Source organism: Equus caballus, chromosome 15 (genome assembly GCF_041296265.1).
Source record: "Equus caballus isolate H_3958 breed thoroughbred chromosome 15, TB-T2T, whole genome shotgun sequence".
Lineage (NCBI taxonomy): Eukaryota > Metazoa > Chordata > Mammalia > Perissodactyla > Equidae > Equus > Equus caballus.
In genome coordinates this window covers 91,348,129-91,362,752 of record NC_091698.1, presented here as the reverse complement: position 1 = coordinate 91,362,752, position 14,624 = coordinate 91,348,129, and the positions used below count along the sequence as shown (strand labels likewise).

Genomic DNA, 14,624 nt, shown 5'->3' with positions numbered 1-14,624 from the left:
AAGTTACTCAGAGGACGCAGAAGCAATTGAGAAATCAAGAAACATTTTCTTAAAGGAATGAATATTCTCAGATATAATCAAAGACATTAAATCTCTGCAGAAAAGAATAAGTGCTACTAAAAGAAAAGAGAACAAGAAAAGCTCTCAGAAATTCAAAATACTATAGCACTTAAAATTAGCATTTAAAAATTCAACAGAATACATAGATGATTAAGTTTAGGGAAATTTGGAAAGTATAACAAAAAAGATAGATGGAAAGCAAAACCAACATTAGAAAATTAAAAGATAAACCCATGAAGATTGACATTCAACTGATGAGCTAATCTGAAGGAATTAATCAGAGAGAGAAATGGAAAAAATAAATAGTATAAGAGAGGGGCCAGCCTGGTGGCACAGTGGTTAAGTTCACACATTCCACTTCAGCAGCCCAGGGTTCGGATCCCGGGTGTGGACCTAAGCACTGCTTGGCAGGCCACACTGTGGCAGGCATCCCATATATAAAGTAGAAGAAGCAAGCACGGATGTTAGCTCAGGGCCAGTCTTCCTCGGGAAAAAGAGGAGGCTTGGCAGCAGATGTTAGCTCAGGGCTAATCTTCCTCAAGTAAATAAATAAATAATATAAGAGAATATTCTTGAGACAAGGGATACAGTTTTCCAGATCAAAAGGGAATGTTGCATGCCCAGCATGTTGAACTAAAAAGAAGACTCATCAAGGCATATCATCATGAAATCTGGGATAAAAAGAAGCCCCTAAAAGTTTCCAGAGAGAAAAATCATACAACGAATTTTTCCCACACAAAGAATTAGGAATAAAGAATTGCCTCATACTTTTCAAAAAGTAGCACTGAAAGCCAGTTAACAGTAGAGAAATGCCTTAAAATTCTTACAGAAAGCTATATCCACTCTAGAAATCTATACTCAAACTACAATCAAATACGAGAGTAGAATAAAGATATTTTCAGACATGCTAGGCTTTACAAACTTTTTGGTTTTTGTATTTTTTCTTAAGAAGCTACTGGAAGATATGATCCCCCCAATATAAGGGTCTAAAGTAAGAAAGACGAAGACATGAGGTTCAGGAAACCACGAATCCAACTTAGAAGTCAGATGAAGGAAATTCCCAGGCTGATGATCCAGACAAATCCTAGGCGACCAGCCATGCATTAGCCCTAGAGCATAAACAATCCTGACTGGCAGAGAAGGACAGGACAGATGGCTCTAGGAGGAATAACTCGAGAAAAAAACAAAGCCTGAAGGATTGCCTGAAGTATCTTTTCATATCGAGAAGTGCTTTACAGCTCTGTTAGAAAACCTGGGGAAGATTTAGTTACACAGATAACAATAATGAAACAAAAGAAGGAATTATTGACAACAAAAGGTTGTAGAGAGGGTAATGAGTAATCGTAGATTGCATGGCTCCTCTCTGAATAATATTTAATAATTACATAATGCTAGATACTGAATATTGATTTGACTAAAAATGGTGCTGTGAGTATAAAGGAGGAATGGAGAGATGAAACACATATGTGTTTAGGGCCGGGGCAGAAAGTGGTATAAAGAGAGCTAAAGCCTCATCTTCCCCAGAACAGAGTCAATAGATAATGTCTGACATTGAAAAGTTGAGACAGATAGTATAGACGTATTTGGAAATATGGAAGCAAACGTTAGAGGAAACAACAGCAAAGACTGCAAATGGCTACTTCTGGAGAACAAAAATCGGGGGGGGGAAGGGTGAGCGAGAACTGCTGTTTTGTGTTATAAGATTTGTAATGTTATTTAACTTTTGCTGTTCAGAGAAGCAGTATGATACGGGGCTTCCAAGCCTGGGCCTGGGTTTGGATTTCAGCTCCAACATTTGTCGACTGTGTGAACTTGGGCAAGACACTTCACCTCTCTGAGCTTTGATTTCCCCTTTCAAACAGAAATAATAATAATGCTTCAATCAGTTAATAAATCAAAGCACTTAGCAGAGTGGCACTTAGTGTTTTATAACTATGTGCTATTACTGTTATTATTAAACTAATATATATATTTCTTAGAAATTAAAATAGAAAAAGTCAAGGAGTACACAAATTTTGCCTTGAGCTCTACTGCTGAAGACTCTGTTCTTTCTTCATATAAAGTAATTGTCAGAATTTTATGTTCAGTTTTGCCCTAAATGTACCAATTTCTGTGCCTTCCCTTCCCTATAGAAAATGTCAGTGAACACAGGAACCACAGGAGGGCTTGGGCTCCAGCCCTCTCTCCCACACCTCTGAATGGTGTCTAAGGAGTGGTCTACACCACTTTTTAATCCCTCCTGTGGCTGGAGACCACAGTTGCAGCCCAGAATGCACCGAGCCTGACTTTGGGCGTGTGCTTTTCAAGGCAACAAGTCATAAATCATCCTAGATCACTGTGGTCATCGTGAAAAGACTTGCTGTCCTGCCAGGTTCCCAGACAGAGCTCTCTGTGTTTCAAAAATGAATGAAAGAAACATGCAGACACATTCTAGGAACCAACTCTTCACTAGCAAGGGCCAAAGAGGACCCTCCCTTCTGTCCCCTCTTCTCTGCCCTGTACCTTCTGACCTTCATCCTATGAAATCGGTATGCAGTGGGAAAGCGAGAAGGCTCCTGCTGTTTCACTCTCCAATACTTCTCTTATTCAGCTATACCCAGTCTCACATCAGCACCCACACAAGAGGGGAAACCGTGGAGATCTGTGATCTTGGTGTGACCATTCTCACGGCAGAGCACACGGGCATGCCATGGTGGGATGGAAGGGCTTTCACTATGGTGTATGGTAAATGAGTTTGCTCATGGCTCTGACATCTACTCACTCCGAGACCTTGCATGAGTACTGTCTCCGGGCCCCAGTCTGCTCCACTTTAAAATCTAAGAGTCGGACTGACTGGGAGGATCAGTGCCCTCATTTCACCCAGGGCAAGCAAGGCCTGAGGAATGGAGGGACTTGCACAAGGTAATACACTGAATTAGAACAGGGAGCAAACCCCAGTCTACTGAGCCCAGGACATGGCTCTTTCCACGGTGCCTGATCACTGCCAGATGTGTAAATTATCACCTCCCAATCACAGACTCTTCCATGTGAACACCCAGAACACCATCCAGAAATCCACAGAAAAAGTACCATTCTTTCACAACATGATAATTCCTTTCCAAGGTTTTAGCACTAGATTTTGATCTTACCCACAAATTCCCAACTAAAATGACAAAGGGAAGATTAAAATCTCCAAATCAGTTTAAACGACCCTTTACTTGCATATACGGTCAAATCAGCATATCTGACAGCTAAGCTAGTTCTCATACAAAGTCAAAGACTCACCCCGCTGTAGACCAGCGATCCCGGAGCCTCGCGGGAAGGGAGCTGCTTCTGAACAAATCATTGAGATGGAGAGCCAACTGCTCCCTTCCCTTCCCCCTCCACTGCCCACACCCACCCAAAGGCCAGTCTCTCCCAAGCTGTTTGGCAACTCTGTTCAAGACAGCTTAAGGTCCAGGAGTGGATTGGGAACAGCTAACACTCTGGCAATCATTTTACTTTCCCTTGAGCCCAGACTTCAGTGGGCGTACAATGTGGCATTTTGCTTCTGATTTCAACCACTTCCCCAGCAATTCAGCACGAGAAAAATATGAGAGCCTGTGCCAGCAGGGAGCAGCCACCCCCAAGTCCTCTGCCTCTCTGGCAAGGAGAGACCCTTGGTGACCCAGGCCATCCCCCATGCCTGGACCTATGGAGAAGGAACACGCCCACAAATTGCCTGTAGGACAACATGGAAAGGTTTATCCACACTGCTGTCTTTGCTTTAAGCCAAGGGAAGCAGATGGGCCTCCATCCTACCAAAAGCTGCCTGGGAAATCTATGAGGATGGACAAGCCATTCTACTTTTAAATCACTCACAGCAGTTGTTGGAAATTAACATTATATATTCTGCTATCTGTGCAATTGCTAGAGGTGGGAAGTCTGGAACACAAGCTAAGGAACACTGGGGCATATTTTCTTCATTCTCTGGCTCCCCTGGTTTTCTGGTCTCACCTGCCTCATCCATCCTTCACTTAGCTGACAAGTGATATAAAACATGTCTCTGAATGTATCATGCCCTTACATGGAGTTATTTAGGGCTCCTCAGAATCTTCAGCATAAAGTCCCCATGCAAAGCCATGCATAGTCCAGATTCTCTCTCACCTCTGAACTGTTAAACACTCATTTCCCCATTCTGAGTAAACCTCTTCCCCTCTTCAAATAGCCCAAGTCTCAGGGGAAACGCCACCTCCTCCAGAAAATTCTTCTAGGCTCCTCCAAACCTTGAGTACTGAATGTCCCTCCACAGGGAGATCCATCACGTTCTTAAAATGACCTCTATTGAGACCCATTTTTAAAAATTTGTCTCTCAGGCTAGTTTGTGAGCAGCACTTTATTAGGGACAATAACTTTCTTCTCTGAGTCCTACACCTAGCACCGTGAATAGAATGTGTTCAATGACTGTGTATTGATTCAATGATTCTAAAGGGCAGGAAACATGCTGTACTCCTTTTTTCGTGAGTAAGATTGGCCTTGAGCTAACATCTATGCCAATTGTAGGGGAGGAAGTCATTTCCTCTACCCTCTCTGGGTTCATCTGGCTGCAGAACGAATTAAATTCACATGAGACAGAATAGCAGGAGAAAATTAAACAAAGCTTTACAACATGTATACATGGGAGAGGTCAGGCAAGCTGAGCAACTTGCCAAAATGGCTGAAGCCCCCACTTAAATATCATCTTCAGCTAACAACAAAGGAGGATGTTGGGGGTGGGGGAAGTCAGTTATAGCAGGTTACCAGAAACAAGAATAAGATTATTATGCAGATTTAAGTCCTTGCCTTTCCCATTGATCAAGAGTTTCTAGAGAGAAGGTCATCCCCTTTCTTCTTCCCGGTACAGAGAGGGAGGCACCTTTACAGATAGAGATTTACCTTTGCAATGTAAATGTCTCCTAACAAAGTGCAAGCAAGTTCCACTCCTCAGAGCCTTCTTCCCTGTCCCAGTTTATCAAAAGCAACCAGCCCAATAATCCTCATGCCAAAGAGACGTACCTTGGCGTGGCCAAGACCAGTCCCCCACACAATCTTCCTCTATTTTATGTGGGATGCCACCACAGCATGGCTTGATGAGCAGCGCTAGGTCTGTGCCTGGGATCCGAGCCTGTGAATCCCAGGCCGCCAAAGCAGAAGGTGCAAACTCAACCACTACACCACCGGGCTGGCCCTGCTATTATCCCTTTTTTGATCCTCCAGGTAGTAGATCCTCAAAAGTGTTTTGTCAATGATGGAATAAGTGAAAAAGCTGTGTTTCCTCAACTTAAAGAATCTGTGCCTTGTCCTCAGGCATACGTATGTCTGAATGTCAATGATGTCAACATGGGACTTTGTCTTTAAGTAGTTCATCATGCCCTGAAGTCCCTAGGCAGCAGTCTGCTACTTGTGTTCCCTCCCTGCTCGCCTAAGGCACTGTTTCCTCCTGTTCCATTTCCTCCTTAAGGTTGTTAAACACTGGCCTGCAGGCTTCCTCTGCTCCAGGTGACATGTGGAAAGTGAGTGCGTCTCCCCCAACCTTGCTTGCTCCAGGTGCTTGAGCCCCTTGGGGCGTATAGAGAGGAGGCACAGGAAAAGCTCACTTATATTGTCAGCTGAATAGCTACACCTGTGACCCAAGGATGGTATAGGCCTCTGGAGGCCCTCCACGTTTCTCACGCAGTTCTGTGAAAACAAGTCCTCATTATCGTCTAATCAAGAGAGAGCCAGCAGTGGGAGGTATAAAACATCGTACCATGGTGGGGGTTGAAAAGGACAATTTCTTATTCCAGTTCTGTCTCCTCTAGCCTAGAATGTTCATTTTGCAAGAGATGGAAAGGACTGACATGTATACAAGTTTATTGATCTGAGCCTGAGGTTTCCTTGAAATGATCAATAATCACCTTCCAGGAAGCAGTAGGCTTAGCCAGGATGTGACATGGCCTCCAAATTTTGTATCAGCCATTTCCAAGGAAGTCTGTTTTGGTAAGGGGCCACCAGCACACCCAATAGACAGTATCTGGCCAGTCTGTGAATTGCTACAACATAAAAAGACAGGCCCGGTTTGAATTACCAGGCTCCAATTCCTCAGTGGAGTTCTGGTCACACTCACTACACAAACCATCTGGAGCCTCACTCTGGCACTTTGTTATTTACTTGCAGTCCCAGGTGGAATTAGAGCCCATAATTCACTGATGTCCGCCCCTCTTCTCCTTGGACAGCACCATACCTCATCTCAGCAGTCGCTCCCTGGCCATCCATCAGCCGTTCCAATTTGGGAATCACTTGCCAAAGTGGATGTTTTTCTTTGGGGATTATCATTATAAATTAATGTTTTAAATCTGAGGAGTAGTCTGCCATTTTGCAGAGTGTTTTGCCTTTTTTCTCTTAATCTCACATGTCTCAAACTTATAAAAGGCCCACTTATTCCTTCCCAGTTTTTTCTTCCTCTTTGCATAAAGAATCCCGGTAACCACCAGATCATATGCCCCAATCCCTTCTGTTTTTCTGGGAAGTCATCACCAAACAATGAATCAATAATGGAAAACTCCCACCAGCTCAAGGTCCTCAATGAGAGAGACGGCTGCTCATGAATTAAGATGGAACATGCTACTGAATCTCCCTGTGCCTCAGTTTATCACAGGATGAGGCCTGAAGAAGTTTAGTCATAAAACACTTACTGGGCAGTGCTGGGCATAGCAAAGGAGAGGCGCTCTAGGTGTGCAGAAGTCAAAAGAGAGAGAAAGGTATGATGTGTCCAAGAACTGGAGAATTCCAAGGAGTTCACTGTGGCTGAAATTTAGGGAACGGTGGAGGAGCAGACAAAGATGAAACTGCAGAGACATGGGAAAGTCAGATGACAAAAGCCCTTGAACACCATGTACGAGAAATTTAGGTATTTTTTAAGTGACAGGAAGTCATCAAAAGTTTTAAGAAGGGAGTCACATGTTTAGACTTTGTTTTTAGAGATATCATCGTTAGAAATGTGGAGGTTGAAGAGATGCAGAAATAAGGGAGAGAATCCAGCAGGGCAGATGAGAATGGTTGGAAGGCAGCAGAGTGGAGACTGAGAGGAGGGCACAGAGTCAAGAGATCTTTGGGGCGGTCATGGGAAGCAAGGAAACAGATGACTTGAGTAAACTCTGAAGTTTCTGGCTTGGACAACTGGATGAATGACAACGCCATTCACCAATATAGGGAGTAGAGGGAGTTTTTCAAGGAAGGGGAAAGAGAAAAAGGAATCGAGTTTGGGGATATTTTGAGTGAGTGCCTGTGGGACACTCAAACGGACTTTCTAGTAGGCAGGAGAATTTTCAGGAAAAAGGAAAATCATTGGTGCATACAGTGTGTGGAAACTGAAGACACAGGGAAGATAAGACCATCCAGAGGGCAGGTGTAGTATGAGCAGAGAAGATTCAGCCATGAGACTTGGAGAATCACAACCAAAGGAGGATAGAGTTTCAAGGAGAGAGTGGTCAATTGTGCCAACTACAGCACAGAGAGTGCAGTCTGTAGAGCAGAAACCAGAAAGAAGTGGGTTGGGAACGAATTGGAAGAGACAGTAAATGTGGTATTTCAGGAGGTCAGCCAAGGGAGGAGAGAGATAGGGCCAAAGGAAATTATTGGTTCGTTGGTGGATTCTTTGATTCTTAATAACCTTTTTGTTTTGGAACGATTTTAGTTTTACAGAGAAGTTGCAAAAACAGTCCAGTTCCCCACATTAGCATCTTACATTACCACGGTAAATTTATCAAAATTCAGAAACCAACATTGGCACGTTACTATCAACTAACTTCCAGAATGTATTTGGACTTCACAGCTTTTCCACTATCAGTCCCAAGATCCAGTCCAGGGTACCACACTGTATTTAGTTGTTATATTTCCCCAATATCCTCTGGGCAGTCTGTCTTTGTTTTTCATGACCTTGACAGTCTTGAGGAGTACTGGCCAGGTAGTCTGTAAAATGACTCCCAATTTGGGTTCTTCTCATGGTTATCACTTCATATCAGGAGTATAGGAGATCCACATGACAACACTGATGATATTAACTTTGATCACCTTCTTACTGTAGTGTCAGCCAGGCTGCTCCACTTTAAGCTTTCTGCTTTCCCCTTACCTGATTCTATGCTTTGGAAGTGACTCACTAAGTCCAGTCCACACTCCTGTGGGAGAGCGGGGGTGGAGGGTGGAAATTAAGCTCCACCTCTTGTTTTATTTCCTATTTTTTTTCAGCCTGTAATCTTCATTATTGTCTCCCTTGCTTAAGATAAAGGAGATTACAATATTTGGAGTCTCCAGCACACAATAGAGCAATTAATCTTATGAGAGTCTATGTTATTCATTCATTATGTCACGTGTCATTCAAGGTTCTAGGCAGAACAGCTCGATGCCTAGTCTGAGGTTCATGCCATGCTCCTCTCTTTCCTCAACCCATTCAGTCCTGTCATTTTTACCTGCTAAACAGCACTTAAATTCAGTCACAGGTGATAATTGGTAAAACTTTGTCAGATCAACCAACTCCTAAATTCCTTACCTTTTCCTCCATGTAGAACCCCATCCTCATTCCTGACTCCTGGCAAATACAATAGGGCAGAAAAGAAATCAAAGCTTTCTCTGTACCATTGCCAGATTCTCGTGGGTTAAACAGAAATATAGGGTGGAGGCACCGTATGACACATGGACCCACACTGGCCTTCCTCAACTGCTCTTCAACCTTTGGGCCCAGAAGCCTCTGCTTTGGCATGAAAGCTTAGAGCTAATCCTGAAAAATGGCCCATGAAAAGCCCCATTCCTGGCATTTTTCACAGAAATTCCCCAGGAATATGCCTTTGAACAAGAATCCTCTTTTCCCCATGACTGTGCTTGTAGGATGGGTCCAGTCTTAGGAATGGACAAGCAGAAGATCTGGGCTCCCAGATTGGTTCCGCCACTAACTTCTCTGGGAACTAGGGTTCACCATTTCAACTTCCATGCCTCAAGTTTGGCACTGGCAAAATGAAGGGTTTTGGCTGTTCATAACTGATTCCGTTCAATCAACCAGCTGCTTTATTAAGTGGCTACCATTTGATTTCGTTTCTGGGGCTTCTCTGTTACAGTCATAGAACAGTGTGATTGGCTTTGGGAATGTTATGTGGGAAGCCATATCTCAGAAGAGTCACATGGAAAAGGAATTAGGACTGCACAGGTCAAATTCCAGCCTGGTGAGTCGTGTGAGATAAATGTGGGGAAGCCCAGGGGAAATAAGGGGCTCCTAACCTCTCGAGAGATACTACATGCTTCTTCCCAGGGGGCTGGAGACTTGGCAGCCCTCAGTTGCCTCCAGCCTCATCCCATCAAGTAGGTTTAGGTTGCTGTTGAGCTCACATGACAGATGGCTCTTTGGGCCTCCAGAGTGTTCTCCAGTCATCACCGGGTTGTCAAACGGCAAACAAAAGCCATTCATTGCCCTCACCTCCTCTCCTGAATTCTTCCTAGCTTCATAAGCTCCAAAGCACAAGATAGGCCATAATCATCTGAGCGTCCCCTACTCCCTATTTACGGGACCCATATTTTTCAGAAACTCAAAAACTCGGGACACATGAGCCTGAAAAAGAATATTTTTGCTAATCCTGACTGCAAAGAGAGTCTAGAGAATGTAGTTTTGTACTAAGATATTATTTCCACAATACTACAATGGCTTCTAACATCTTTTCCAGGAGTATCCAAACAATTGAAATTGTGACCATCTTAGAAAGTTGAGATGTGGGACTGCCTTGTACATCTCCCCTTCTTCTCTCCTTACTGGTACAGGTCACTACTGCAAGGAGCTAACGTGCTGTTGAGGTGAAAAATGAAAGAGGAGTGTGGGAAACACCTGGTCAAGCCTACCTGCAGGCAGAAGAGACTGCCGGGAAAGCAGGATTCGAGGACCCTGGGATGGTGCCTCTGGCCGCCAGTGTTCTATCTGCTGATACTCAAAATCCAACCATCAGAAATTCATAACTTCGACACAAATTTTTATCCATAATTAAACAAAATTCCCAAGAGCGTCTAGACTCAAAGTGTTTTCAGTCACTGACACCTTTAGAAGGGTTTGATGTCAGGTGGGAGATACTGGAAGACGGTAAAGTATTTGAGATGAGAGAGTTGGCATAGGACCCTTGCTGCCGCCTGCTACAAATTCTTTAGGAAATGGCCAGCTGCTCCCTCGTGGAATCTCATAGTATGAGATCCTCTGGCTCTCCATAATCCCAGAGAAAGAGAGCAAGAGATACCAGGGGGACGTGGCCAGTGTCACGGTGGCAACATCCTCACCTGCTAGAGAGTAACTGGGCATCTCCACCATTATTCAAAAGAGCCTGGCCTGGGAATCCAGGGACCTGAGTTCTAAACTAGGAATTCTCAATTGTAAACTTGGAAGGCAGATAGTATAATCTCTGATATCTTGCCCAGCTTGAAGAGTCTATGGTTACTTTAGATGCAGCAGAAATTTTTCGACAATGAGAGGAACATAGGAGAGATGTGGGCAGCATGAACGTCTAAGATGTGAGAAAGAGGAGAGGAAAAAGTGAACTGAAGATGTGAAGGTATATGGAGGGCTGGTGAGACGATCCATATGTGATCCACACAACTTATCTCAATGGTTCCAGGAAAAATGTCTCCCTTCTCTGTGCCTTATATTTCTGACATAGTAGCTCACATTCTATTTTGTCTCAGACTTTCCCAATGGCTTCAATTTAACAGCAAAATCATCTAAACTCTACCATTTTTTTGACTGGCCCCAGTAAAAACAAACAAACAAACTCTATGAACTTGGCAGGAATTCCCATCCCCATTTCCTAGGGAAAAAATTCTGGGGCTCAGAGATTTACAAAACATCCCACATATAAAACTTCTCTGGTTCAGCTGAAGCCACAACTCCCATCTCCACCAGTTCTTTGGAGCTTTAGGGTTTCTCAAAGGTTTCTTCAAGCAAAGTCTGCTCACCACTTATTTTACTCATCAAATGGCCAAACTCTTGCTCCAAAAGAGCATAACAAAATAAAGCTTAGAGTTGGGTCACCCGCTCATATCATCGGCAGGACCGTAGTTTTCGAACTATGATTCTCACAGCCTTAACAGTTCCATCAAGCCTCTGCCAGGCTTGAGTGTCTTTGAGCTGAGCAGCTGGGGGCTCTAGGCTCTCCTCCTAATTCAATCTGAGCAGCTCCACTTTTATCTGCTTTATTTATTGGTCTCTCTGTAGGTATTAAAAAGTGTTTGAGAACCACTGTAGGGCAAGTTCTAGTGTGCGGTGTTATTTCCAGCCTGAACCCAAGTTCCAGTTTCTTTACATGACATGCTAATAAATCTCTACTTCAGCCTCCCGAAAGGGAGGGAGGACAGAAGCAGCCCATTGGTCTTCAAGACATACTGTCATCTGTCACATCAGGATGCCTCCAGGGGGTCCTAAATCCAGAGAAACACGAGAGTAGTCACTTCACGTCTTAAGACCCTTCTGATGAGAGAAGCCTCATTACCACCCGTGCACAGTAGCTAGTATTTTACATAGACTAACTGGCCTGTTTTCATTCCTTTTAAATACCCAAAGGCATCCTACCTACATGAGGAGCTGAAGACCTACAAACCGTGGTCGTAAAAACGGTTTGCCCACTACGCAAGTGCTAAAGAGCACCTGAAACCACTTTGCTTCTATTTTCTTTGCCCCCTATTATGCACACTGGTATATTAGTGTTTCTTTTGAATCCCCCTGGGTTTGGATATTATACACCCAAGTTTTACTTCAAATTGAGTTTTCACAGCTGGATTATAAACGAATGGAAATGTTGACCCAGCACCAACTATATCATTCCAAACAGGTGTTGCTTTAATTAGCCTTATCGTAAAACAAAAATTAAAAATTAAAGGAAAACATTTTAACGTACCTAAAGAGTTTCTTAAGGTCTTAAAGGGAGCAGGCAAATTGTCGAGGACTTTTAAGCCTTATCTCCGTTTCTCAGAGGCTCTCTTAAAAATTCAGCAACACCTCTGAAGCTGCAATAACATCTCAGTGTTTTAAAAGGAGAAAAAAAGCTGCTGGCTTCCCTGGCATGTTTGCCAGAGAAGGAGAAAGTTTTTAAGCGAGGAGAGAGAGGCTTCCAAAACCCATTCACCTGGATCTTAGACGTCCTCATCTCAGGCAGGAAGAAGACAAAAAGGCCAGTCTTGGGATGTCACTCCTGACCTTCAAGAGGATTATCACTATTTTCCATGGAAAGACAAAGGAGTTTTGTGTGATTTCAATTCAGTGTGGAAAATATATCTACTGTGTACTTACTAGAGAGGTGAGAGGGAGGTCGCAAAAATCCTACCCTCAAGGAGTATCAAGCTCATTGTCTCACACATGTGAAACCATTTGGAGAACAAGTTAAAATTGGATATGAATTAGCTCAGGTGTGGTGACATTTCAGCAAGACAGTACAACCTTCCTTTGGCCTCAAGAAGTTTAGCATGACTTCCTAGAGAAAGTAGAGGAAGAAGCTAGCTTCCAAGATTGAATATGGACAGAGAAGCGAGTGGAGCATCTCCAGCTGGGGAGACTATGTCAGTAAAGGTAGACAGCTGTCGTTCTCCAGATTTAATTACACAGGTCACCTGGAGGGCTGGTTAAAATGGATGAATAGGCCCCCAGAGATTCTAATTCCATGGGTCTGGGATGATGGTCCAAGAATTTGCATTTTTAACAGGTTCCCAGCTGCTACAGATGCTGCTGGTCCATGGACCATACTTTGAGAACCACTGATATGGAGAAAGGATTGAGCATGGCTGTTAGGCGTCCAACGTCAGCACTGACTTAGCTGTAATCGAGGATTAGCACAAAAGGGTGGAGAGTGAGTTCCTTAAAGAGATGCTTGTTTTTTGATACTGTGCACCAGATCACTTTTTATGCTAAAAAAAAATATTACTCATTCTCAATTTAACCCTCTTTCTAGCCACCTTATGAGTCTCGTTCACCTTCTTTCTCAAAGAGGAAAAGAATTCTCCAGTGAGTGTTAAAAGTGGTGCTGTACCTGCATTAACTCAGTCTTCACAAAAAATAAGTGTGATAAAAATTATCAAAAGAATAACGATTACGGTGGCCACTATGTACTTTGCATTAACTAAGCCCTTACACGCCTCTCATTGTATCCTTGCAGACACAGGGCGCATACTCAGTGAGATGAAGAAGATTTGCTGCTCTAAAAAGCTCTATCTTCTCACAGAGATAAAGTCTCCTTTCCTCCTTTTTCCCAGGAAAATACCAACTTCTCTAGCCCTTTCTGTTCCTCGGCTTAAGGGTTGAGATATTTTGAGGTTCATGGAACAGAGAAGCACTAGGGTACCTCAAATGACAGAGACATCACAAGACTATGTAGAGAAGAAATAAAGTATGGAAAACCACATAACTAGGCCTCTTGAAAATGGACAGGTATTCATAGTTTAAGAGCAGTTCTGTTTCCTCAGAAGTGGCCATCCACTGTTTCCTAAGTTAAGGACCCCCATAGTTCTTCTGACCCAACTTCCTTTTCTCTGCACGCATCTCTTCTCTGCTCTTCTGTTGTGTTTCTACGTATTTATGTATGTTTCAAAACTCCCCAAGAGAAAGAATCTGATTGGCTAATAGTCACCATTCAACATGGGGCTCCTCTGTTGGGCAGAGTCATTGCACCAAGTACCCTAATGAGCTTCTGGTGCAGCCCATAGCGCAGCAGCATTGTCCAACAGAAATGTGATGCCAGCATCAAATGTAAGAGGCATACGAAATTTAAAATTTTTTTTAGCTACACCAACAATGTAACAAAAAAGGTAAAATTAATTGTAATAATATTTTATTTAATATTTTATTTAGTTGCTATTTTATTTGTCTACATTATTAACATTTTATCATGTATTGAGTAAAAACTTATTGAGATATTTTACATTCTTTGTTTCCATACTTCGTCTTTGAAATCCTATGTGTATTTTATACTTGGAGCATATCTCAATTCAGGTTAGCCACATTTCCAGTGCTCAATATCCACATGTGGCTAGTGACTACCGTATTGAATAGTATACTAATAGATAGTTATTTTGGCTGGAGGACTGATCTTTAGTTGCAACCATTATCTGTCAGAGTAACATGGTCACATGATACAATATATTGAAGGAACCATCTGTGGTCAATTATTTCACAAATGTTCTAAGGGCAAGGAGGGCGCTCAGAGTCCCACAGTCCATTCTCCTGAGCTTGTCCAAAGATGGTTTGGACATCGTTTAATATAAACAGGCTCCTACCTCAGTTATACTGGTATGTTCATCCTCGTCTCATCTGCCAATGGGTTAGTGACTACCTTTGTCTTTCTCCCATCTTCCAGTGATTTGGTAACTTCTTTTGGGTTAACAGTATTGAGTCTAGTTCTTATGTCACTGCCACAGTCACCTTCAGCCACTTTCTCATATACATACATACATCCAAACTCATACACATTCATTCCCACAAAGCTTGTGATGTATTTACCATATTTTATAGGCCTTCTGATCATAAAAAATTATTCAAAAGAAGTCTTATCTCCTTTTATATACACTTTCTCGGTGCA

The 14,624-nt window shown here is 42.9% G+C and overlaps 1 protein-coding gene across 1 annotated transcript in view; it reads right to left on the bottom strand.

Annotated features, from left to right (window-relative positions):
• Nucleotides 1-14,624, bottom strand: part of OSR1 (odd-skipped related transcription factor 1) — a 98,605-nt gene that overhangs the window by 72,549 nt on the left and 11,432 nt on the right. The gene's annotated exons all lie outside the window — the stretch shown is intronic.